Source organism: Rattus norvegicus, chromosome 8 (genome assembly GCF_036323735.1).
Source record: "Rattus norvegicus strain BN/NHsdMcwi chromosome 8, GRCr8, whole genome shotgun sequence".
NCBI classification, from domain to species: domain Eukaryota; kingdom Metazoa; phylum Chordata; class Mammalia; order Rodentia; family Muridae; genus Rattus; species Rattus norvegicus.
In genome coordinates this window covers 103,808,721-103,835,858 of record NC_086026.1, presented here as the reverse complement: position 1 = coordinate 103,835,858, position 27,138 = coordinate 103,808,721, and positions in this window count along the sequence as shown.

Below are 27,138 nucleotides of genomic sequence, written 5' to 3'. Positions count from 1 at the left end.
GCGTTTTAACTATATGATCTCACAGGTATAGAATGTGGACCAGAGCCTCTACTTGGATTTCATGTTATTAGGAGCTGAGGGCATTGAGAAGTCTAAGTCACTGGGTTTACCACAGACCTCTCTCTCTCTCTCTCTCTCTCTCTCTCTCTCTCTCATTCATTCTTTCTTCCTTTCTTTTCTCCCTCCTTTTCCTTCCTTCCTTCCTCCCTCCATCCCTCCCTCTCTCCCCCTCCTCTTTCCTTTTTCTCTTTGTTTCTTCCTTCCTTCTTTCATCCTTCCCTCCACCTCTTCCTCCCTCCTTTCCTTATTTCCCTCTCCATTCCTTTCCTCCCTCCCTCTCTCCCTCCTTTTCTTCTTTCTTCTAATTGAAAATAAATTCTTCTCATACATCCTGACCACAGTTTTTCCACCCTGCATTCCTCCAAGCTACCCTCCACTGCTCCTCTCCCCGATATTTCAATCCTGGAACTAACTATAGACTGGAGGCTGACCTAGAACTCATGGCAGTCTCCTGCCTCAGCCTCTCCAGTGCTGAGATTTCAGGCCTGAGTCACCAGAACCATATCTATGAGGACTTTAGAATAATAAAATCAGAGTGATGATGTCTCAAAGATTCACTCTGCACCATTTTTGACTTTCCCCAGCATGGTCTAGACACTCCTCCATAAAGAGAAAATGAAGAATCTGTCAAATCCAAGTTTATGAACTCAGGGAAATGGTGAGATTCAGAAGCATCTCCAAAGGGGAAGTGTCTCGGGGTGGGTAGGTAAGGGTCTCAGTGAACAGTTTTATTTTTGAGTGTTTAAATCTGGAAACAGGCTGGGGCTGTTAGTGACTAAGACCCAGATGCTTACCAGGCTGCACCCTTTTAATTCCAGCACTTGGTAGAGAGATGGATCTCTGATTTCGAGGCCAGTCTAGTCTACAGAATAAGTTCCAGGACAGCCAGGGATACAAAGAGAAACCCTGTCTCAAAAAACAAAATAATAATAATAATAATAATAATAATAATAATAATAATAACCCAGATGCTTTGGGCAAATAGATATGTCACAGCTGTAACACTGAGATGTTCTCTCATCCACAGAAAGGGAATGTGATGTTATTCAGACAGAGGTTGTGTTCAGTTCCACACACACCAAGTTGCCATCATGCCCTGCTGGCTTCATGCCGCCCTCAGTGCCATCACCATCTTCTCCCTCACCGGATACCTTAGTGACCTCCTCATTGTTTATCCGGCTTTTCCTTCTATTATTATTTCTTTTCTTCCTGATCCTCCTGCCCCTGCCTTCATGGTGCTGGAAATACCTGCCACCAAGGTTAACTTTCCTTTTTCTTTTCTGAAGTTAGTGCAGACTTTACAGAATTATTAGCTGTTTGTCTTTTACTTACTTACATCTTTGAAAAGTTTTATAGCCACCTGCTGAACAAATGATATCTATCGCTTTTAGCCTAAACCCACTTTAGCCTGGAGATTTATCTTGTCAAACATCTACAGCCAAACACTAGATGGAATAGTGCCTTTCTCACGGGGAGAATGAAAGAGAGGCATTCCCGTTTGGCTAGTGGTCTATCCCAGCAGTCAACAGAGAGCAACTAGTCTGTATACTCACCTCTTGTTTGGGGACAGGGGACAGTGAGTTTAGTCAGTTGTTCTATTACTTCAGTGGAACGTTGTGGATCAGAAACAGGGAAAGGTATTCTTACACAGGGTGATAGCTAATGAGGACTCTGCTTATCAAGAAGACTGCATTTGACCACCAAGGCTCATTATTTTTTGTTAGAGAAGCACTGCCTATAAACCTTAAGCATGAGATTGCCTTTCCTAATAGTATGCTTGATATCCAACCTCCTTACACTGATGTAGAAAGCCAGGACATCCTGGAGGTCTTTTATATCAACTCCACTTGCTCTCTTCCCAAGTCTAGTACTGTGTGGTAGCTATAAAAGTCTTTTTCTGTCCCTGCCTGACAACCTAGGGCTACTGACTGGTAGATTTTGTCTCCCAGTCTTGGAATGACTAATTCCTCATAATTCAAATGTTATCCCAAAGATAATTTCATCAGAAGGGACCACCTCAGCTATTGAATCTAAAGTGGTCGACTTGGGCTCATATTGAATCTGTGATACAATTCTACTGTTTTCATACCATTAAACATTACCTGAAATTAATTGTTCTGTTCACTTACTTATTCACTTTTTAAATTTGTGTCCTTTCTATAGAATTCATGCAGGGACCTCTGTGTCCTTGCACCCTCAGTGCCTAGATCATCACTTGAAATGCAGTAAATACTCACAAACATTGCTTCACGCAGGTTATAGATGATTAGGAACCATTCCCACATATTGCAGGAGTAAGTGTAGGTTAGTATAGTTTATCCTCTCTCTCTCTCTCTCTCTCTCTCTCTCTCTCTCTCTCTCTCTCTACTTTGTTTCAGCATTTTGATATCTAGATATCCTGTACCTTTGTTTGCACATGTGAAAACACATACAGAGGAATATCTGTGCACAAAGGAGTTAGCATAGCAATCCCAAGGATGCTGCTGTGGGCTCAATTAGCTAACTGGCTGTGGGCTCTTGGCTAGTATTTGGGACTTGGCTGGTAAACTGTTCCCTGCATTGATGGAAAACTTCCCAAGTGATAAGGTTGTCCTCCTACTTGGAAACTGAGTTTTCTCCAATGAGAATTTTTATGGTTGCTTAGTGGGGGAACCTAGGTTGACTTCTGAGTACTGAGTCTTTACTACATTTACTTGGGCAGAAATTGGAAGAAAGAGTAACCTCTGTATGTGTCTCCCCTTGCTGATTCCATCATGCCTTCATTTGCACTACTAAACCTTAAGTGGTAGAGCTATTTTCTGAGCTTCTCCATCCTTCTAAAGAATCAAAGGATATGTGGACAACTCGGGAACTTTTAGACATTCATGACAATTATTTTTGCAGGAAAATGTTAAATCATTCAAAATCTCCATGTAGAAATGACTGGTGTGTACGGTAGAGTTTTTCTACATGGGGCCATCCTATACTGGATATGAAAATACTGACCAAAATATTGGTCAAAAACTAATTAGACTTTAAGTGCTTCCTGCAGCTTGGTTATTACTGTTTGAGCACATAGGCAACATAGATGCTGTGAGTACAATATGACCAGAAACATAATTGAAAATCTGTCAGGAGTAGATCTTTTGGAGCGGAGGAACTTGACAGCAGGAAAAAAAAAAAGGAAATGTTTTTTGCTAAGTGTCCTGTGCTAATATGTTGTTCACTAGCCACACATGGCTACTTAAATTTAATTAGCTTCCAACTACACAAAATAAAAAAAAATCCAGTCCTTTGAATAAATAGTCACCTTTCAAGGTTTGCAAACCATTACTGGATAATAGGAATACAAAATATTTCCACTACACAGAATGCTGTTTGCTGTGCAGTGATCTACATTCTTCTACTGTTTGATACTAATTCCATTTCTTATTTTGTTATTAGCACATTAAAGGAAACTTTTAACTGGCTGTAGAAATGATAAATGTTGGCAAAAATGTGCTTTTCGATAACTATTTTGAGAACAGGAAGATGGGATTTTATGTCACTTGCTTTATGGTGGGGGTCTAGAGCTGATCACGGCAGGGAAGACTACCAGCAGGGTCAACCATTAGCATACTTTGGCAAAGGTAATCTTTAGCTTAGCAACGGAAGCCAATTCCAGATTCTGGAAATGCTTGCCGTTCACCAAGGATCATACCAAGGGGCAGGATGGATTCTTTGGCCTGTCTTTCCTTCTCTGGTTCCAGGAACTTATGCCCAGGGCACTCAGCCAGGTCTAGCTTACTAGTGTGCAGAGCAAAGTGGATTTCCAGGTTGCTCCTCTTCTCCATCCCTTAGATCTCTATAATAGTACTCTTTTTTAAGGGGGGAGGGTATTTAATTTATTAAGACAGATAATAAATTATAAGGTTTCTGATCAATAAGGCAGATTTGGGGTTATTCTTTAATATGAAGAGTGATCTTTTATGAATATAAGTATTTTTTTAAATTTATATTCATTGGATATTTTATGCATTTATATTTCAAATGTTATCCCCTTTCCCCTCCTCTCCCATACTCCCTCCCCCTCCCCCTGCTTCTATGAAGATGCTCCCTCTCCCACCCACCTTCTCCCACCCTGCCACTCCTACCTCAACACCCTGGTATTCCCATACACTGGGGTAAGGAGCCTTCACAGGACCAAGTGCTTCTTCTCCTATTGATGCTTGACAATGCCTTCCTCTGCTACATATGTGGCTGGAACCATGGGTTCTTCCATGTATAGTCTTTGGTTGGTGGGAGTCTGGTTGGTTGATATTGCTGTTCTTCCTGTGGGGTTGCAAATCCCTTCAGCTCCTTCAGTCCTTTCTCTAACTCCTCCATTGGGGTCCCAGTGCTCAGTTTGATGGCTAGCTACAAACATCCTCATTTGTACCAGTAAGGCACTGGCAGAGCCTCTCATGAGACATCCATATGAGTCCCCTGTCAGCAAGCACTTCTTGGCATCAGCAATAGTAACTGAGTTTGGTGGCTGCCTATGGGATGGATTTCCACATGAGGCAGTCTCTGGATGGCCTTTCCTTCAGTCCCTGCTCCACTCTTTGTCCCTTTATTTCCTCCCATGAGTATTTTGTTCCTCCTTCTAAGAAGGACTGAAACATCTTCCTTCTTCTTGAGCTTCATATAGTCTGTGAATTGTTTCTTGGGTGTTCTGAGCTTTTGGGCTAATATTCACTAATCAGTGAGTGCATGCCATGTGTGTTCTTTTGTGACTGGGTTACCTCACTCAGGATATTTTCTAGTTCCATCCATTTGCCTAAGAATTTCATGTAGTCATTGTTTTAAATAGCTGAATAGTACTCCATTGTGTAAATGTACCACATTTTCTGTTCACAGCAGCCTTATTTATAATAGCCAGACGCTGGAAAGGACCCAGATGCCCTTCGACAGATGAATGGATACAGAAAATGTGATTGGTAAAGATCTTTTCCCAATTTGTTGCTTGCCATGTTGTCCTAATGACAGTATCCTTGGCCTTACAGAAACTTTCTAATTTTATGAGGTTCCATTTGTTGATTCTTGATCTTAGAACATAAGCCATTGGTGTTTGGTTCAGGAAAATTTCCCCTGTGCCTATGTGTTGGAAGCTCATCCCCAGTTTTTCTTCTATTAGTTTGAGTATATCTGGTTTTATATGGAGGTCTTTGATCTACTTGGATTTGAGCTTTGTACAAGGAGACAAGAATGGGTCAATTTGCATTCTTCTACATGCTGATATCCAGTTGAAACCGCACCATTTGTTGAAAATGCTGTCTTTTTCCCCCCATGGTTTTAGATTCTTTGTCCAAGACCATAGGTGTGTAGGTTCATTTCTGGATCTTCAATTCTATTCCATTGGTCTACCTGCCTGTCTCTGTACCAATACCATGTAGTTTCTATCACTATTGCCCTGTAATACAGCTGTAGGTTAAGGATGGTGATTCACCCAGAAATTCTTCTATTGTTAAGAGCAGGTTTCAGTATCCTGGGTTTTTTGTTGTTCCAAATGAATTTTCAAATTGCTCTTTCTAGCTCTGTGAATTGAATTGGCATTTTGATGGGGATTGCATTGAATCTGTAGATTGCTTTTGGCAAGATGGCCATTTTTACAGTATTAATCCTGGCCAATCCATGACATGGGAGATCTTTCCATCTTCTGAGATCTTCAATTTCTTTCTTCAGAGTCTTGAAGTTCTTGTCATACAGATCTTTCACTTGCTTGGTGACACCAAGGTATTTTTTTTTTTTTTGGTTCTTTTTTTTCGGAGCTGGGGACCGAACCCAGGGCCTTGTGCTTCCTAGGTAAGCGCTCTACCACTGAGCTAAATCCCCAGCCCCAAGGTATTTTTTATTATTTGTGACTATTGTGAAGGGTGTCATTTCCCTAATTTCTTTCTCAGCCTGTTTGTCCTTTGAGTAGAGAAAGGATTTTTGAGGTAATTTTATACCCAGTCACTTTGCTGAAGTTGTTTATCAGGTTTAGGAGTTCTTTGGTGGAATTTTTGGGGTCACTTAAGTATAATATCATATCATCTGCAAATAGTGAATTTTGACTTCTTTCTTTCCAATTAGCATCTCTTTGACCTCTTACTCCTAGTATTTTCACTTCAGTAATTATTAGGTACCTACTGAATACTTAATGGAATCTAATTTTTAGGTGTTTGTAATCTTGCATGAGTATTTGGAAAAGCAAACAGATTGTGTTGATAAAATATTACTAAGTCGTGCCATTCTAAAAATTTATTCATGATGCAGTCGGATATGGAGAAACAACTTCACCAGTTTTAAATGACATGGTGACTGAAGGCCATGCTTGTAGAGGGCCGCTATAACATTCACCACCACAAGATGGCGCTGGCTTCCACTGCGCCCCACGTGGAAGGTCAGGATAGCTTCCGCCATTACAAGATGGCGCTGGCCTCCGCCGCGCCAGCCGACTTCCTTTCAGGAAGTTAACTGTGTGCGCATGTGCAAGAGTGCCTTCGTGGCAGGTCTTTGCCCACTCCGGGGCGTGCCTAATGAGATCATGAGTAAGCGACCAATCAGGTGTGGATGCGCCGCGCTAGGGTGTATATAAGCCGCGCCATGCGGGCGCGCGGGCCTCTCCTTAAGATTCAATAAACGTTTTAGCTGCAGCAAGGATTCGTATGTCCCCGCGTGTTTTCTTGCTGGCGAGGTCGCCCGGGACACATGCTGTGGGTGCAGAGACAGTTATTAAATGACAAATGTAGATACGGTTGCAATGGTGGGTGTTGATGCTGAAGCTGAGGAAGTGGGGTTGTAATTGATCACGTGATAGGCTGGCGCCTTCATCTGTTTGGAAGCTGACGAGGACCCAACTGATGAGCGCATTCTCTGCTGTTTCTTTCATCCTTGTCTCCCGTTCTCAACTTTGTCACTTCAGCTTTAAACATCATCTCTCACCTCAACTACTCTAAACCCATCTGCTGCCCAGAGTAAGATGATAATGGAAGGTCACTGCTGCCTTCTTTCTTATCAATTACTGGTCACTATTGCACATGGAGTCACTATAAAGGTGAGAGTGAATCCAGACTATGGAGAACCTGAGAGTGAGGTAATGCGGAAGGAAAATGCACCTCGATGAATATTCTGTATCGTTTAACACACAGTAGGGGTAGTCACTAGAACTCGTCATAGATTAAACGATAGAGTTTTTCTAAAATAAGATTCTACAGTTAATATATAACACAGTGCTGTGACCTTACCTCTCACAAAGCTGCTTGTGAAATATTCTTAGAATAGCCATAAAATAGCAGCGCACTGCAAGGAGCACAGAGAGATGGAAAAGCAGACGATTGACAAACTCATTAGAGCTCTTGGATGTAACCACGCTTGAAGTCTCCCACTGCTGTGGCTGGGCCTGGAGTTGAGTGAATTGAGTTCTCTATTCTGCTCGAGTCAGAGCCAGTTCGGTTTCTGCAATCTGCACATTGTGAGTAGCACGAAACTCTTTCTGAAGGGTAGCTAAAAACATTTCTGTTTTCACTGAACACATATACACTTTTCCTCTCCAACAGAGAATGCATACACACTATTACTGTGGGAGAAGGTAGAAAGATCCAGTAGAGAAAGGCAGACATGACAAGTTCCACCTGATGAAATATGACTCTTGGGAGGAGGTCAGCTGATGGACCTAAGAGCTCAGTGCTATGACTATCATACATGCCAAGATGAAAATTTAAAGCTGCACAAAATAATTGGAGAGTCCTAGGGAGCAATAACATATGTTGTGTAAAATCCACTGGTATCATTTGCCACATTCTACTTTGGCTCTGTCACACATTTCCTGTATCTGTCCTATGTGCTTCCCATGGTTCAGCTTATGTTTTAAAATGTTTCAAAATAGGTGGCAGATGTAGGTCTACTTTACTCATATATATTGAAGCAGGTATATTATTGACTTGATATCTTAAGCGAACTTCAGTTGAGACAAGTCTTGGTACATAGCTCAAGCTGGCCATAAGCTTGCCATCCTTCTGCCTCAGCCTCATGAGCACTAAGATAGCGGTGTGTACCATCACATAGTGCTTCCCAATTCGTTTTCCATTAGAAGGACCTGGTGTGTTGAGAGTTCTGTTTATAACAGTTCTATTACTCTAATGATATACCCTTCTTACTTATGTTTTAAACTTCAAGCAACCAACATTATATACTTACTGTCATTTTAATTTTAAATATCTTCAATGATTCTTCCATATTATAAAGCATGACTGCTAGAAAAAAATCAGAAAAATACAAACCAAGCTTATGTAAGTTGGCCTTTAAATGTGTTAACTACAGAAAACTTGGAAATTGTCATTTATAAGGTATGGAATATGATTGTCTACATATCGATGGCTACAGTAGTCTTAAAATAAGTTATATTCCAGGGTGCAGCACAGACTATGAGTTTAATGAGCCTCTCAGGTGGTTACAATGTGCACAGGAGCGTGAAAAACAATGGTCTCTACTAAGTGATGCTTTTTGTATATGCTAACTTTCTTTTATTTTTGAAATAAGATAACTGTAAATTCATTTATTTTGTTTTTGGAATAAAATAAAATGTAAATCGTCTTCATTTGAAGTCATAAGAAATCCAAATGCCCATCTCCTTCTTCAGGCAACACAGCAACTCTAATTATGAAAGAAAGTATTGGTTGTTCTATGAGTCCCGATTCTGTTAATGGAAAAACTAATTACGTTGTGAAAATTGAAATGGGTCAAAAGTTCAGATGATGGAGTAGAGAAGCAAATCGATGAACAGACATTTTCCACCCAAGTGTCTATAGAGTCGTTACATTCTTCTTGTTTCTGATTTAATCCCTCATTAATATTCCTAAGATTAAAGACTGGTAACGGAATATACACACAGCTCCATATTTTCACTTGCCCTTTATTACGGCTCTAATGTTTGGTCTTAAAACATTCCATACATAGAATAAGTCATAAGTGTGGACTAACTAGACTAAATCTCCCACGAGTCTATTCACAACAGAAGAGGTCTTAAAGATTCAATTAATCACAAGTTTTTACGTTTCATACAAAACGACGTAATGTAGCCAGTGTGATCAACACATGTCAATCCCCAAATAGAAGTAAATACCTCTGAGAAATATGGGAAAGGTAACACGTATTAAAATGTTTCTGCACTAGTGAAGACTATAAAGAGATTAGAATTCCTAAAGCACAAAAATGGAATGTAAAACAACAAAAAGAGTTAATCTGACATCCATGAATATCGATCTCAGTTTTTTACTTCCATGTTCTAAATGATAAGACTACGTGTATAATGTAAGACTACAAATGTATAACGCCTCTTCTATTCACATCAGTGGCCTCTTTCTCTTTTAGCAGCATTTGCTCTGGTGATAGCAGAAAACGCTGTCTTTGCAGTTTGTCGCTCCTCTTGGTTCCTCCAGGCCTGCATCCTCTCTCCCTGCCTTCGAGCAGAGGCTCGGGTACCAGTCAAGGCCCCCTGGTACTGAAAAAGCCTGCCAAGAGCATTGATTGTTCAGCGAGGCAGACGCAACAGCGTGTCTGGAACTACCATCATAGCACCGACTGGGAAGAAAAGCCTCTCGTATGACTCATACTAATGATCTTTATATTTTAATTAGAGATCCTTGAGTTAAGATTACTCACCGAAGCCCTAATGAGCAAGAAGAGGCTTGCTTCCTCTCACTAACAGGAGAAGAAAAGAAATGAGCTGACCTGAATCAGGTTGAAGTAAATATCAAGAAAACTCGTTAGAAATTTCTAATTTGCTCCAAGCTGAAAATACCAGAAAGTTCCATGTCAAAGCCAAGAAAACATAAAGTTAGCAATGACATTAGGCTAGCAAGCGTGAAGAATTCTTTCGTGTCTCCTACGTGTCTATCTTCCTAAGTCATACACACACAAACACACACACACACACACACACACACACACACACACACAATTTTCTTTATATTTCTTATGCCTAAGCACCTACACTTCCAAATTTCCCAATGCCTTCAAAATGCATACATCTAAAGCTACATACTTTATCCAAAGTCTGAAAATTTCCCCAAGTTTGAATATTTTTCAAAGCAAATTGAAGACCTTGTCTGCTTTCTTTACCTAAAACTGCAAAATGCCTTAGTACTCTTAATTTTCACTCGTAATCAATGTAACAACCAAGACCAAAAGTAAAGACTAGAAAATGTTGAGACATTTTCCCTGAAATTAAAGATTCCCTTTGGAAACAGAGAACCTGAGACAAAAACTATGTAATTACAAAGTAAAAATTTCTTCTTCAGTACAAGGTTCTTTGAGGTTCTGCTCTCCCTCCATCAATAACATCTAAATGAACATCACTAAATTTAGATCCCAAATTAACAATCATCTAATATAGTAACATCAATATCAAGTCCAGGCTTATTCCAGGAAATTAATTTGCCTTTCTACTCAGCTATAGACACACAAAGACATGATAGAAGTAAAAAGCTTCTCAATATTTTCAAATCATTATAACTTTTTCTTATATTTATCTGGAGACACAAGGTCACATGCAGACAGACCATGTTGGCACTGAACACACTATTTGGAACCAAGTATTATATGGCTTTGCCTGGGGAGACATGTACGAACATCAGCTTACTCTAAATAGGGCATCAACAATAGATCAAAGATAATGATTTCATCAAAGTACTACTTGGTGCACCCATCAGTTTCCTGGGCTTACGGAGCATAGGTGACAAGAGACTAAGTTCATGGATGACTCCATCATGGCTACATCAGAAAGACTACCCCAACTGACAAAGATGCATCCCTGGAGCTCTCTGTACATAGAGACAGCTCAGCTGGTCAAAGTCTCTACTCTACAACTGTTAATAATGTGGAGAGGGGCAGGTTATGGACCTTCTAAGTTTCAGGAACTTCCTGAGGCTTGTAAATTGCTGCTTGATTTCTAAGCTTTGGAAGGTTTGCTAATTCCCTAAATTGAGAAGTTTAAATGCTTAAATCTGGGGGAAATGATTACACAACAGGGAAGCAAGCCCTGACCCTTTAATACCACTGCTTCTAAGTGTTGGGATGCTGATATGTCACTACACCTGGCCAGATCAGTGTAATTTTAAACCGTATTTTGTCTCCTACGTAAATCTGTGGAGCAAGGATTCCTGAAGTGATGTATCCAGTGTTTCACATAGTCAATCAATAGATCTACAGGTAACATAAAAGATTTCAAAGAAAAATCATTAGAACAATTATGTTAACAAACATTCCAGAAAAGTTGTGAAAGAAAATGCTTTGTTTTCCTTGTTACTAGTATCTTTATGATCACTGATTGAAAAGTTGTAGGCCTTCTCAGAGTGTACTGATCAGTTCTTCTTATATATCCTTCAGTTAACAGACTGTTACTTTTCGTTTGTGATGGGGAATATTCTACCATTTATATTTTTCTAATTGTGAGTTAAGTATTTTCTCTTAGAAGTTTCATGCAGAGAAAATGTTCCTATTTGAAAATTTGGATCAGTGACTCAAAAGAGGTTCAGTGATGCATGAAGGTAATGTTGACAATAATAATAATTTTGAAGACTCAGAAAATCAGACAAATAAAACGGCATGGAACTCCATTGCAAATGTAGAAGTTAATTTGTATGCATTTCAGTAAGTGAATATTCTAGCATGATGATTTTGCATAAACAGAAGAAAATGGAAGAGAATATCTGAAAGTGGATGTTTAGAAAGACAAAGTATCTATTGGCTCCCAGCCCACTTCCATTTTGTGTTATGAAACTCCTTCTGAAAACTGTTATAAACCCATAGAAGCTTCATTTTTAAAGATAATAATTATATGCTCCTGTTTTTTAATGAAAAAATATTATTTTTTGCCTGGATCAAAAGGGAAAGTTACAGAACCACATCACACAGTAACTTGTCTTGAGACCCTCATTTAGTTCTAAGTCACTTTATCATACTTCTCTATTAAATTATAGCCTAGGACCCCATATCATCTTCAACTAAGATCAATCATCCTTTATACACCGATTCTTTCTTTTTGTTGTTTTTGTTTTTATTTATGTTTGGTCTCCAGGTACACTACCAAAAGGTTTCAGTAATAATTAGTAACTTCTACCCTGACTGATAAAATGTCTAAAGTAATGCGACTCCTTGGGATACTTGCTGTGAGTAGCTGGAGACTGTTAGTGCATTAAGGACCTTCCCTTCTGTTCCAAGCCAAGAGTTTTTAACATCAGTTGGTATATTTATAAGATGTTCTAAAGGCGTCACTTGAGATAATTAAATGGCATTTCTCCCTTTAATCTGTTCCAATGGGGAATTGCATTAGATTTCCTGATGATGGAATGCCTAACATTCCTGAGATAGTGGCATCTTTAAATCACACCTCTCACACCTGGCACTTGCTTTGCCCGTGACTCACTTCGATTGCTTCATCTATGCTTAGCCATTCTTCTTATCTGCAGTTCTCCCCAGCCTTGGCATTGCTCACCATCACTGTGGCTCCAAAATATTAAACAAAAAATACCAGAAATGAAATGTTGTAAGTCTTAAAGTACTTGCCATTCTGAGAAGAGTGATGAATTCTTGCAATATCTTACTCCCTACCCAGAACAGAAATCATTCCTTTGCCCAGAGTATCCATCGGTTTAGGCTGCCAGACACTTATCACTTAGAAGCTGCCTCGCTCACCAGATGAACTGTCTCAGGATTGTAGAAATGCATGCTGGGTTCACATAACCTTGAATTATTTAATAATAGCCCAATGCTCAAGGGTAGTGATTCTGTCAATTTAGATATTCCAATGGAAAGTTACGATGGTTCTTTTGGGTAAAAAGTGTGCATTCTTAACTTAAGGAAAGGAAAAGAAGATGCAACTATTTTGGCTGCTGAGATCCATGTTAATAATTGAGCTGTAGAATTATCAAGGAAAATAAAGCTTTGTACTTATTGTACATCCCAAACTAAAACTTAAAGGGAGAAAAGCATCAAAATACAGTGCCCAGTATACTAACCTTGGACTCAGACCACCACTCACATGTACTTATCCTCTTCAGATGTGGGGAGTTACAGGTAGGATATTAGTGGGAGTTGATTCTTTCTGTCCTAGAATAATAATGTCTGTCTTGGTTTCCATAAAACCTAGCTTAGAAAATTAATGAGATGGGCTTGCACCATTTGGCCATGTGGAAGAACTGCTGAGTCATGACAATTCATTTCTTTTGCTTTTGATGAGACAGTAAACTGTGAAGCACTAAGAGAAAGTAAACAATTTTAGGTTGAGTTATGCATGGTTTTAAGTGTTTTACTCCTTGTTGTATTATTATTGATTTATATTTTATTAAACAAATACATTTTACTCCTAGAAACACAAGAGATGAGATAGTGTTTCAAATCTGAAAACGGTATTTTTTTAAAATATGCTCATTTCCCTAGAATAGGGAATAGTCCCTCTATTATTTTTGTGTCATTTCATTTTTTATATTATCAACACCTTGTACAAATCTAGAAAATATTTGCCAGTATTGCCACCTGCTTCATTGACTGGCCAGTAAGATTTTATCCTATGTATATTTCACATTTTACCTGTAGAAATTTCTTTTCCCCTAATTGTTAGCCATGTATTTATCCATCTAACATGAGTCTCATCACAGCTGGGCCGCAGCCCTGTGTTCCCCGGATTCTCTCTTCCTCATCTCTGGTTGATTAACGGCATCCATCTCTTAGAGCCCTGTTTTCACAAGTGCCTCCCATCCCCAGCACTCTGGACTTTCATCTGTTTGTCTTCTCTATCGTTCTTGGGAAACTCCAAACTCATCCTAATTGGACTCATTATAGCTACTAAAATGGAGAGGGGGGAGCAGAGAGAGAGGCAAGAGTGAGAGAGCTGGGAGGAATGAAGGAAAAGCATGAGAAACTTATGACTACATACTAAGTAACAAAATATTTCATATACCTACAAATACCCTCAAGGTACTTCTTATTGTGAGGGCTCAGAAACATAGTGTTTAAAAGAAATAATTGGGCTAGTCAAAGACGAGATTGCTGATTTGGTGGTGTATACCTATACTCCCAGGCCTTAGGCAGAGACAAGTGGATCTTGTAAATATGAGGGCAGCCTAGTTTATACAGTGAGTTCCAGACCAGCCAGGGATACATAGTGAGACCCTATTTCAAAAAAGATAACTAAAAGAGTAAGATAATAAACCAGCTAGGAAATGAGGATATGTATGCAGATCCCTGTAGGAAACAGAGAAGTGTAAGTAACAGGGTGTGATGGTACAAACTGTAATCCTAGGATTGTGAAGCTGAAGAGTTCAAGGCCAGCCTGAGCTATACAGAGAGCTCCAGGACTGGTTTTGCTGCATGGTGAGATTGTCTCAAAACAAACAAATATGTAAAGTAAACATAAGGATGTGCCCCCTCCCCAAAGAATGATTGCCTCAAAAGATATTGCTGCCATTTTGCCTTGCTCTTTCAGGATTGTCCAAGAATAACTCTTTTTAAAAGTTATAGTGAGAGCACTTGCAGAGATGTAAGCGATCCCTTGTGTGCAGAGGCAATGACTTCTCAAATTGATGATAATGTCATGTTTTCCTACAATGAACTTAGGAGTTTTGAAGGGTTTTGTTCTGTTTATTTCTGAGATTTATTTTTGGAGGCAACCACAAACTCACAGAAACCTAGGGAAGTCAATTACTACATTCTTTTCTTGAACCATTTGAAGTTACTGGCACCATGTCCTGTCGCTGACAGACCCTGATTTTGTACAACTCTGACATGAGCGTGCTTTTCTATAATCACATTGTAAGCATGAGTACCAGGGAGTAAACACGAATCTGAACTTCTTTACCCCCTAGAGACCACCCACGTTCTTACAGCAGTCAGCCACGCCCTTATTGACTCCCTGCATTCACTTGTCAGGAACCTAGGTTCCTTATGACACAAATCTCTTTTTCTCAACTTTAAGAATCTTAATTACAGGCGAACTGTTTTATAAAATACCCTTCAGTTTGTGTTTACCTAAGAACAATTGGGACATCATTTCAATTCGCCCCGCTGATAATGATATTCATGTTGATCATATAATTAACATAGGGTCTGCTGGATTTTTCTCAAAATGTCTTAGTAACTCTTTTTGTTAAAAAGAAGCTTGAAATGTTTAAATATTCTGTTTTTAGTTAGTTAATTTGCATAATTATATCATCATGCATGCATGGCTTCCTATTTCACCAGTGGGTTATCTGTTAAAATTATTATTTGGATATACAAATTTAACTTGATTTGGGAAGGGTTTGAATAGAATCTCTCTAAGACTTTAGTTCTGTTTATAATTTCAACATGATGCATATTTATTACACAACCTCTGCCTAGGTTCTAAAATCAGTATTTCTTAGTCCTTAGAGAAGAGTGAGTGAGTGAGAGAGGGGGCAGAGAGGGAGAGGGAGAGGGAGAATAGTGTCTTTATAAACACTGTATTTATGTCCACACCTTTCTGTCAGTCTTTAGCATTTGTTTAAAACCAGTAATACTTAATGCTGCAGGGTTCATTCTGATTTTCTTTCTTGCTCTTCTTACAGCCCCTGTCTAAGAAAAAGGAACTGGCTCCCACTTCTTTATCACATTTATTTACATTGCCAACTCCTCCAGTGTAGCCAATATCCAATCTGTTCTAGCACCCATTTTGCATCGAAGGACTCAAGAGTTAGCTGAGGAACCACACCGAGAGCCTTCTCATCCCATTCAGACTCTGGCATTCCACCCATAGCCACCCATCTGAGCTCTTTCCTTCTCCCTGACCCTGCACAGGCTTCTGGTTCACCTTGTACTGTCTCCCAACCTGGGAGATTGTTGACTGCTAGCTCTCACTGGCCAGCTGGGCAGTCTACTCAGAGCACTTAGAACAGAAAGGAAACAAGGTAGAAAGAAACCACATTCTACAAAGCCTGCATAACTTTGAACATCAATAAGCGTGATGAAATCCCAGGGACACTTCTTACAAGTATTCTTCTGTTCACATCAAGCAAACCATGGGCATTTATTGAACACCTATGTGTTTGGCTGAGGGGATTTGAGGAAAGTATGAAAAAGTTCCTGTCATATAGCTACTTGGAAGATGTGAAATTAAAGAGGAAATAAAATAGTAAAAAGGCATTTTATTGCCTGTTGCAACAGAAATACAAAAAGGAAAATATGTAACTATTAGGTTCTCAGATGGATATAATACCAAGCTTGCTTTGAAGCAACCTTTTTGTTCCTGGTGTTTATGACTTTCCTTCCATTTCCACTGAAGCTCACAAGCCTTTCATTAATGAGTTGGTACATGGTGGCAAGCTTCATTTTGTAGGATTGTTAGAGCCACCATTACTACACCAATAGCCCTGTCATAAGAACGAAAGTGCAATAAAGTCAGAGCATATTAATTTTTAAATAGTCATTTAAAAACCACGGAAGAAAAAGAAGTAACATATCATAGAATAAAATATGAAAAGTGTTAGGATGATCTCACAATTCATATTAACCATGACCCATAAAGGTTTACATTTCACAAATAGAAAGAAACTAAGGAGGCAGCTCAGTGGTAGAGAGCACATGTCCAGCATTTTGGACCCATTTGTGATCCTCAGAACAAGACAGAGATAAATATATATAGGGAGAGGGAGGGAGGGGGGAGAGAGGGAGGGACAAGGCAAGACTTAGTCCTGTGTTCTGAATGGGAGTCTACTTCACCCTGCCTTTTAATCAAACTTATTAGGACTAAGCAGAGGCAAGAAGATCTGGTTTCGTAAACAATCAGTTATTTGAAAACCACAGCTTTACTGTGCAAACTGCTTCTTTACTAGTGCAGTATTTAAATAGAAACAAAAATAAAATACACCCTAGCTAGAGATGGCAACCCACAGGTCATTAAGCATCCAGGAGTCACAGATATTTTGCAAGAGAATGAGTTCCTTTCCACCAAAACACAACATTATCAACCCTAGACTAAGCAACCATAAAGAAGAAACCCCACCTTATATTGGCTGCTCGGAAAAGCCAGCCCCAATTCAAGTACTAAGCAGAGATCTTAATATTGTGTCTATACAGGTCCTATAAAAGTGTAACTGATTCTATTAGTGTTTATGTGATATGCTAATGAATTCATCTGTCCCCCCAAAGCATTGCTTTAATAACCTCTAGTTTAATTATATCAGAGGCACGGGACACAAAGGTTTGCAGTATGCCTGTACAGAGAATGTATTAGGCTTGCTTGAAGTAAACTAATCATGGGCTGGAGAGATGACACAGCAGATAGAGGCTAGGCTCACACCTAGGAAGCCAAGCAAGATCCTCTGTTTGGCTTAATTTTCTCTTTGCTCATTTTATTACTTTGTTGTTATTGATTTGCTTCTATATTAATGTTTCTTTTGCTTTTACATTTATAATATGCATGCAATTTATAAGGAGAATACTCCAATTCTCTCAAATAAAATTTAAAAGTCTAATAATAAAAGTCAATCATTGGAGAAGAAATTTGTTTTCCGGCTCAGTTCCTTCAATGATGGATCGACCAGAAATACTGAGTCAGTAGATGAGTGACTCAGACAAAGGCCGTCTGTCAGGTTCCTCACTGCAAGGTAACCGTGCCTGGTGCTCCAGGAAGCACGTCAGAGTCTAGGTACTAAGGCTCTCTAAGAGTCTGTTTCTGTTACCCAACACTTAGCATGAACAGGCTTCTCCTCTTTAGGAGAAGAGAAGAAATGACTTTTGTACTTGGAAAATGCAGTCATTGGAAGAGATAAACTTAAGGCAAACTGGCTAGAATATGAGGAAAAATAAACCCCGGGGGTCACAAGGGCTCTAGTTGCCTACTGGGACAAAGGTGAGAATGATGACATCTGAGTTGATCCTTAAAAGGATAGCAAGGTTGAAAAGACACAAAAGACCATAAGGCATCAAGGCCATGTAGAGAACATGGGCAGGTACTTCCTCCAAGAAAGGTCCATCTTCTAAATATCTACCATAATTTCCCCCAAACAGCACCATCTGTAGACTGAATGTTCAAACACATGAGCCTATGGGGGATAGTTTTCATTCAAACCACCACGGCTTTTCTTCCTTCCTTCCTTCCTTCCTTCCTTCCTTCCTTCCTTCCTTCCTTCCTTCCTTCTTTTCTTCCTTCCTCCCTTTCTTCCTTTCTTTCCTTCTTTCATTTATTCTTTAATATTTTCTTACAATCCAGACTTTATCCCCCTCCTGGTCCACCCTCTGACTGTTCCACATCCCATAGCTCCTACTACACACACCCCCATCTCCAAGAGGATGTCCCCACTCCTCCACCCCCACCTCACCAGACCTCCAGACTCCCTGGGGCCCTAAGTCTCTTGAGGCTTAAGTGCTTTTTCTCTCACTGAGGCCAGACCCAGCAGTCCTCTGCTGCATATGTGTTGTGGGCCTCATATCAGCTGGTGGACTCTGCCTGGTTGGTGGCTCAGTGTCTGAGAGATCTCCAGGATCCAGGTCAGCTGAGACTGTGGGTCTTCCTCTAGGGTATCCCTCCTCCTCAGCTTCTTCCAGCTTTTCCCTAATTCAACCACAGGGGTCACCAGCTTCTGTCCATTGGTTGGGTATAAATATCTACAACTGACTCTTTCAGCTGTCTTTCAAATATTTGATCAAATAAAATAATTAGTCTAAACATAACATGTAAAACAGCATTTTATGAGAACTGGATGGAGAAAATGTACTGTGAACTTACACACGGAAATCTATTGTTCTTGTTCGGAACTAGCTTAGATCCAAAGGACATTGAAGAGCTGCATGCCTGCTCTGTCAGCTGAGCAGGCCGTCGGAGACCTATTTATTTATAAGCAGTTTGTTGTATCCCTTTAAGTCTGTTCTCATGTGTCTCCAAGGGAACTTATTATTTTAGCGTGCAGAAGAATGCTTATGCTAACATCTCAGTCAAGCTTTTTCAAGCCACAGACTCTAGGGGAGCATACATAGCCATACACAGAGTCCTTTTGATAAAGCAGACCTATGTAATTCCAATGGCTTTAAGGTTGGTGGTAATGACACAGTTGATATAGAGTTAGGAATTTAGTACTGTGAGCAGTAAGAAAGATAACGCTGGGATTCAGCCACAAGGATAGTTCATCACGTGGCCTGCCAAGACCATCCGAAAGAGTGCTGGGAAGACGGCTCAGTCAGCAAAGCATTTGCCGAGCAAGCATGAGGACCTGAATTGAGATCCCTAGAACTCATATCAAACTGAACTCAGTAGCATACCTCTGTATTACTGGCACTCCTATGACAAAAGGGGAAGTGGAAACAGGAGAATGCCTACAAGCTCACTAGCCAATTAGCCTGGCGTACATAGCAATGAACAAGGAGATACACTGTCTCAAAAGAAGGTAGGAAGTGAGGACAACACCCGAGGTCTTCCTGATCTCCAAAACCATACATACATATTTGCATACACAGATAGAGGGGGGCAGAGGATTAAACAACCCTATCCAACCATCAAAGGAACCAGTCAGCCAAGAGAAGCCCACCTTTTGATAGAAGCCCCCCTCTCCCTTCTATAAAGAAAGACGGACGGGACTGCTGACCTAGGGCTCTAAAGCTACATGCTCACCACAACCCATGTCCAATCTGTGGAGTGAATTGCATACCTCTCCTCTCATTCTTTTTTTAGTATAGTTTTTGAGATTGTAATAAATTACATTTGCCCCTTTCCCTTTCTTTCTCCCAAGCCCTCTCATTTACCCCTTGCTCTGACTTTTAATGATGATCTCTACCAACACTGCTGCCCCTGTTTCTTGCTCAATCCTTTGTCAAAACCCCATCATGGACATGCCATGCTCCCAGTGTCTGCTCAGTAACACCAACATATTCTTGTTTTCCCAATAACTATATTTATATAACTATATTAATATTTATACAACTGTATTTATATCTATATAACTATAAGTTATATTTATATAACTCTTAAGTTATATTTATATAACTATAAACTGAAGAGACTTGTACCTGATAAGATAAAATTATCTATTTATCCAGGGTTTAACTAGATATTAAAACATGTTTATCGGGTATGAAACCAACCAACATGACTCAACATGAAACAAATTAATGCAAAAACAAAAAACAAGAAATGCAAAACAGTAATATCTCTTGCCCAAGGAACTGGTGCTCTCTTATCCAGGAGGATTTATATTTAGCAAACTACATTTCTTCTTTCCAGTGTGCGTGACAATCTGCTACAAGGAAAAACATAACTAAAACTGTCAAAAACCAAGCTGCTGATGGCACATCCGTGTGACAGAGCAAATCCAGGCTGACATACTGTAATAACAAAAGCGGTGCTGTCAAAGGGCCTGGGGACAAACACCCTGACACCTAAAGGACAGGCTTCTGCCACAGCATTTACAGGTTTCATGGGGGAGAATATCCCTGAATGCTTGAGAGCATTATGCGTCGCTGTTACATTGACATGTTCCATGTGCATTTGCAGGACACCTCTAATTGTTTATGCAAAGAGGTGGGGGGGGGCAGATAAAGGTGAGTGGAGTAGAAACGCACATTAAGCCACTGGGAAAAGCAGATACTGAGTTCCACACAAAAGCGTAGCTTCCTCGTCATCTGCACAGCTCAGTCTGCAGGGAAAACCAGCTCATAGGCAAGTGAGCTCTTCGTCCAGGAGTTCCGAGTTGAGTCCTTATCATTTATTTTGCTCTGGAAACCATAGAGAAACAACACCTTTAATCTTATCAGCCAGGATCCAGTGTCGTTTTCCCCTCGTTTCAGCAGGGTTGCTTGGGCCTTTGATCTTCTTTCTTACGGTGAAAAAATAAGAAGAAACATCAGAAGAGAATTTCAGGGAAACTGACAACTAAAGTGTTGGAAAGTGGATATAAAGAATTCAGCCCTTATGGGGAATCAGTGTTGTAATACACTTATGGAGTGGGCTCAACAAGAGACTCTTGTCTAGCTGCGAAGAGGTTCCAACAGGAAGAGAGCAGCCTAACACAGTCCCGCTGGAACTACTGTTCTCCTGCCAACTGGTCCACTCACTCCCTGCTCCAGCCAGGAAGCAAACAACTGGAGACAGAAACTTCCTAGAAGCCTGTCCAGGACCTGTCTCAGGGATCTGGGAATAAAGCAGTCTGCTGCTGCTGCAAAATCTGTTATCACTGTCACTAAAGTGCCCACTATCCACCACCTTTACCTAGAAACTCTTCCTATATAAACAAAAAGGACATTCCAACTATAGTCGATTGTTTATAAGCCTGGGACTCCCAGTCTTGATCAAGGGAGGCAATAGACACACCAGAGAACCTCTTATCTCTGAGTTCTTCCAAAGAGAAATGAAGGGTTGACCAGGAAACAGCATGAGAAACACAGTCACCTTAGCAATTATATGATACTCAAGCTTCCTTTCCTCAGTTACTGAAAAGAGCCACCTACCTGTGTAAAACCATGAGGTCTCTAACTGATTTAAAATAAAAAAAGGCTATTTCCTTTCTGTACACGAAGACCATAAGAAGTATTATAAACATGCCTTTGATCAGAAACTGTTGATTTAATGCCATGCATAAAATTAATGATATTGACTTTGTAAGTTAGATTAGAAGCATTCCTAGTCTGCAAATAAGAAGAGGAGCACACATTAAAGACAGCAAAGGCCTGTAGATGTACACCAATTGAAGTAGGAAGCAATGTTGTCTGAAAAGGGGGACATAAACAATAAGACTATTTATGACCTGAACAAGGTATATCTCTGGGCTTAAGTAAATTCAGCTATAAAGCTAAAAGAACTGGGCCTCAGTCGGTATATGGCCCATTTGTACAGATGTCTCATTGGATTGTTCTGCGTGAGTTTAAATGATTTAATACCAGTGACATGCACAGTACCACATTTGGCAAAAAGTAAGCCCTTAGCCATTATTAGCTGTTAACAAAGGCTAGGGCATGGCAGTGGTGAAAACATTTGAACAAATGTAAATGACCCTGCATATTATAATAGGCCCTGATGAAAAATTACATAGTTATAGTCAGAAAAATAATAATAGACAATGTCAATAATACTCTTCCTGAATCCTTTTCGTTGTTGGAGGGGAGAAGCAGGGAAGGAGGAAAAGGGTTAACAGAGAAGTGGAGAGAACAAAGGCGATATTTATTAAACCACACACAGGGTTTTGTGTAAACTTTTACAATCTGCTTTGATCGTTAAATATTCAGTGCTTTCCTAGGAAAACATAACTATATCTAAGATCTGTCTTTTATTTGGCAGGGTTCACAGTATGATATGTTTAAAGATTAGTTAGTTAGCTGGTTGGTTGATTTCATCAGTAGATATAGTCAGAAGAAAGTGCATCAGTATTGAAAACAAAGGAACAAAACTCAGCAGTGGTCGCCTTCTCAGATTCTAGAAGAGACAACCCCTTTTTATATTTTTTTGAACATCTGGAATTCTCGTCACATATGAAATCACCATGGAAAGAGAAAGCTGAGCTGCCCGGCACAGTAAAGTCAAAGAAACTGATTTACCTGGGCTGCCATGCAAGTAATGGGAACACAGGAATAGAGAAGGCAGAAGGCTCCATGGTAACCCTGGCATGTGTGTGCTGGGGCTCTATGAAGGATGTGCCAGTGAAAAGCCCCTACAGGAAGGGGGTTACTAATTACTTCCTGTCATGTTGAAATTTGAAATCAACCATAAAGCCTTGTCTATCAGCCCCATCCTAACTTCCTAGCCACCACTATACATAACTGTCATCAATGGATACATTTTTTGTTTATTTTATGTTATATTTCTTTTTTCTTTTCTTTTCTTGGCTATTTTCTTTATTTACATTTCAAATGTTATCCCCTTTCCCATTTTCCCCTCCAGAAACCCCTCATCACATCCTCCCACCTTGCCTCCATGAGGATGAGTAAATAGCAGAGAATGAGTGTCTGGTGCAAAGTAAAACACATCACCAAGAATGAACCACAGACAGTAGAAGCAATGATGATCGTGTTCGTACAGAGAATACACAAGAGGGAAATGGAAGCGCAAGGCTGGGGCTGCAGAGATGGCTCAGTGGTTAAGAATGTGGAATGTTCTTCTAGAGGACCTTAGTTTGAATCCTAGCTCCCACACTGGGCAGCTTACAACTGGCTATAACTCCAATCTCAGAAGGAATGAACTCAGTCTTGCCTGTTTGGACATCTCTGGCCTCTGCCACCTGTCCCACATATAGGTAACTAAAACAAAATAATAAAAAAAGAAATTCAAAGAGCAAACAAAGACCACACACCCTTTAAGTTGCTGCCAGCGTTACCAAACTTGTCTGCCATATGTAAAATGTTGAGAGCAAAACCACCACTTCATCCAGTTGCAATAGAGACTGAGCTGATGTAAAATTTAAGAGTGTGGAACAGCCGCTAGTATTGTGTGTTCAACATTCACTTCTGAAGTCTTAAATCTGTGACTGATGCATCCCTTAGGAAGATGTGGAAATATCTCAAATCTGATCATAATTGCATATATTGTACTGCAAACCCGGGGCAAGAGGAAGAGTCAAGTACTAAAGCAAGGATACAAATACCAGAATAAACTTGGCCATTCCTAAACAAATGGTATCACCTTTCTAAGGGTGTTTTTCTAGAACAATGTCCCTACAAGAGAAACATTGTAGAATGAAGGAAAGGAAGAAGGTTGCCAAGGCCTTCTCATGTAAGGACCCCTTGGTTATACACAAGACTTTCACAGCCTGATCAAACATTTCTCAAAGAAAGCCCCTGAAATGGCTAGTTCTACATGCCATTTTAATTGTTTTGTTGAGATGCTGTTTTTATTGCCAGGTGTTCGGGACAAGGTTAGATTACATGCAATGGACTCAATGTAACAAACTGAAAAACTAAAATACCATTTTAGGAAGAATTTATACATGCTTCAAAATGTCTCGTGTCCAGGAAATTTGATACTCTAGAATAACTTATTCTGTGAAAGTATCAGAAAGTTTAATTGTAGTTATTATTTCTGTTATTTACTGGCTCTTCACTCTATTAAACAGAAAACAACTGTGACATGTTTCCCAGCTGTTGATTCTTTCACAGCTATGCGCCTTTGTTTTCCGTTGGCCAACAACCACTGATTGTGTAGCGTTGTGGGCTAGGCCCTCTGTACTAATGTGTGAAGAACTCAGGGTGGTAATGCATGTGCTAATGCCAGCTGTGTCCCAGCTTACTACACAAAGAAACTTTGAAAATACTCAAAATTTACGGCATATCTCCTGAGGAACTTCCAAACCAAGTCTAGCATTCTGAGACAAGATGGTCCCTATCTTTTCAGACATCCCAGGACTGGAACATGATGGCCCTAATGGTGAAGATTTCAGGGAAGGGTGTGATCACAGTGTGTGTGTGTGTGTGTGTGTGTGTGTGTGTGTGTGTGTGTGTGTGTGATGTAGAGATCAAAAGGAAGGCAGTGACAAATTCTTGGCAGATATGAAGATTTGCTGATAATACAGGGCACTGCAGAATCAGGCAGAATAGAGTTGATTTCCGATGTTTTGCAGGCATCTGGGTAAGCAGGTCCTGCAATCTTAAAGCGCTTGGGGATTTGGGTTCACTGCTAGGAAGGGAAGCCTCAGCAGTGTGGGATACAGACACTCCATTGAGCAGAAGGAGTAGTCTTCTCTCCATCTGATGTTTTATCCAAGTAAACAAGAAATGCACTTCAGGGCAATTTTCAGATGATTTAAATCTCCTTTTCCTTGTGCCAGAAAAATACACTATATAGCAAGGATATTAGAATGCTAATTGGATAAGCATTTCTGCTGCTGCAACTGGGAATTATAGACTAGCACAACTAAAGCCACTGTGGTCAGCTTCACCTGAGCATAGCACCATTGTTCACAATGTTCAAGGGATAGTTCTGTACTTATTTTAAGGTGTAACAAAAATAGAAATAGTACATTGATTTTTTTTAAACTGATATTGCTTTGGATAAAGTTAAAGGAGCATACATTTGAAGAAACGTGGGAATCTATGGCTAAAACATGCCAAGTTAATTATTACCATGTAGAACGTTAGAATCCCTCATGGCTGGGCTGAGGGAATTGCTCAGCTTAAGCACACTCGTCACAAAAGCATGAGTATACCTGCTTAAGTTCAAATCCCCAGAACCAGTGTGAAAACTGGGCATAGGTACGCACATCTGTAATCCTGGTGCACCTACAGTGAGATGGGAGGAGGAGACAGCTAATTTCCTGGAAGCTCTCAGGCCAACTGACACATCCATGCAGCGGTACAAACCCCTTCCACCCATCAGAAAAAGACAGCATCTCAAACAAGGTAAAAGGTGAAACAGGTTGACGTTCCACTCATGCGCGTGGGTGTGTAGGCATAAAACACGTCATCGTGAACTGCTCAACACTGTTAGGAATTGTACTCAGAGCTTTAAAAGATCCTTCACTCCCAGGAATTAAAGGATGAACTGCCGAGCGCCAGTGCGACTTTCCACAAACCTGCACAACTGACACACACACACACACACACACACACACACACACACACACACACACACAATCTAATTCCTTTTGGGTTCACGGAACCTAGCTGAATCTGCACGACACAGCAAGCTGTGGGCGTCGTGCTGCAGAGGCTGAAAGGACTTTCAAAAAAACAAACACCGTTGTTTCCTCTCCCATAGCTTTATGAACTGGTTCAGGGGCACATCTCTGACTTTGCAGGAAGGAAGTTAAAGGCAGTTCCCTCAAAAGTCAGGAAAACATAGACTGCAATAGGTTACCCCGTGTAGAGGTTTTCCACCGGAAGGAAAACCAAGAGAAAGGAGAATGGAAGCCGGAATGAGACTAAACTGCTGAGTCGGCTTCTGCCATGGAAGCCATTAACCAAGCTGAATTAGTAAGCACTTCCAAAGCCACACTGGCCCTGTTAAAGCTTTAAGGGCCACACGCCAAAGTGAAAATTAAATAAAGCAACAAAAAGACTGAGCCCAAATGAATTTGGTTTTATTTTTATTGCAGAGTGAAGCTCCACACTATAAAACAACCACAGAAGGACTTTGCCAAGCAGTGGTTTCCCAGAATGCATTAAACTCTCAGGCCTCTGCCACCGTCCCCACTAACAATGCTTGCTAGCGCGTCACAAAATGACTTCTGCTGTGACTTTCACGGAAAAGGCCATTTGGTGGAAATTTCATCAAGCAATGTAAAAATTTCACATCCATTTCAGGATAGCCTGGTAGATAGCAACTTGAAATTCTGCAACAATAAAGGTGTTGAAATGCCGGCTGTAATCAAAAAAACTCTGATTCCGGTTTTCATCGCCTTCTTCCCCTTCCAATATTTTCCAGTATTTTCATACTCTATGAAAGTGACATCTGGGCTCTGGATTCTACAAAAGACAAAGGATTTTTGCCTTGTGGAGTTCAGTGCTATTTCAAGTGCTAAGGTGACTGTAGACTTTCCCATATTCATTGGGTTCTAACTGAAGGAACTTAGCACAAACAAGTTAGGTCCGAGCAGCTTACTACTAACACTACACAGGTTCAAGTCCTGGCATTTGAGTTATATTAACAGTATTTTCTTACTACAAATAGAACTTAATAGCCCTTCATCGATCTGAGGTTGTGAGAATGCTGGATTTTGAAGCACCTTGCTTGGCTTGCTTTATATCTTAAACCATTACATCATCTTTTCTTCTTCTTCACAAACATCCTTGAACTCAAAGCAAACAGAAAGGGAATGCAATTCTTCCATCAAATGGAAACAGCAAAATAGCTCCTAATTTGTATGCAAAATACCTCTCAAATCTCTCAGGCTGTTAGTTCACTGGTTTACAGTGACTTTATGAAGTGAATTTTCCTCCTTGTCTTTTTTTTTTTAAATAACAAGTAGAAAAGGCAAAGTACAAAATTACATCTAAAAGGCTTCTATTTATAAAAGATTGGAAAATGCAACATTATTTTCCAACACTTAGCTTAACTTGAAGGGAGAATATGTAGGGGTATGTCTTCGATTATAAATATCAAGAGGGTATGAATATCAATATCACATGTGTGGAAAATGAGGCAGGAGGTGTGAGAGGGACAGTAGCAGT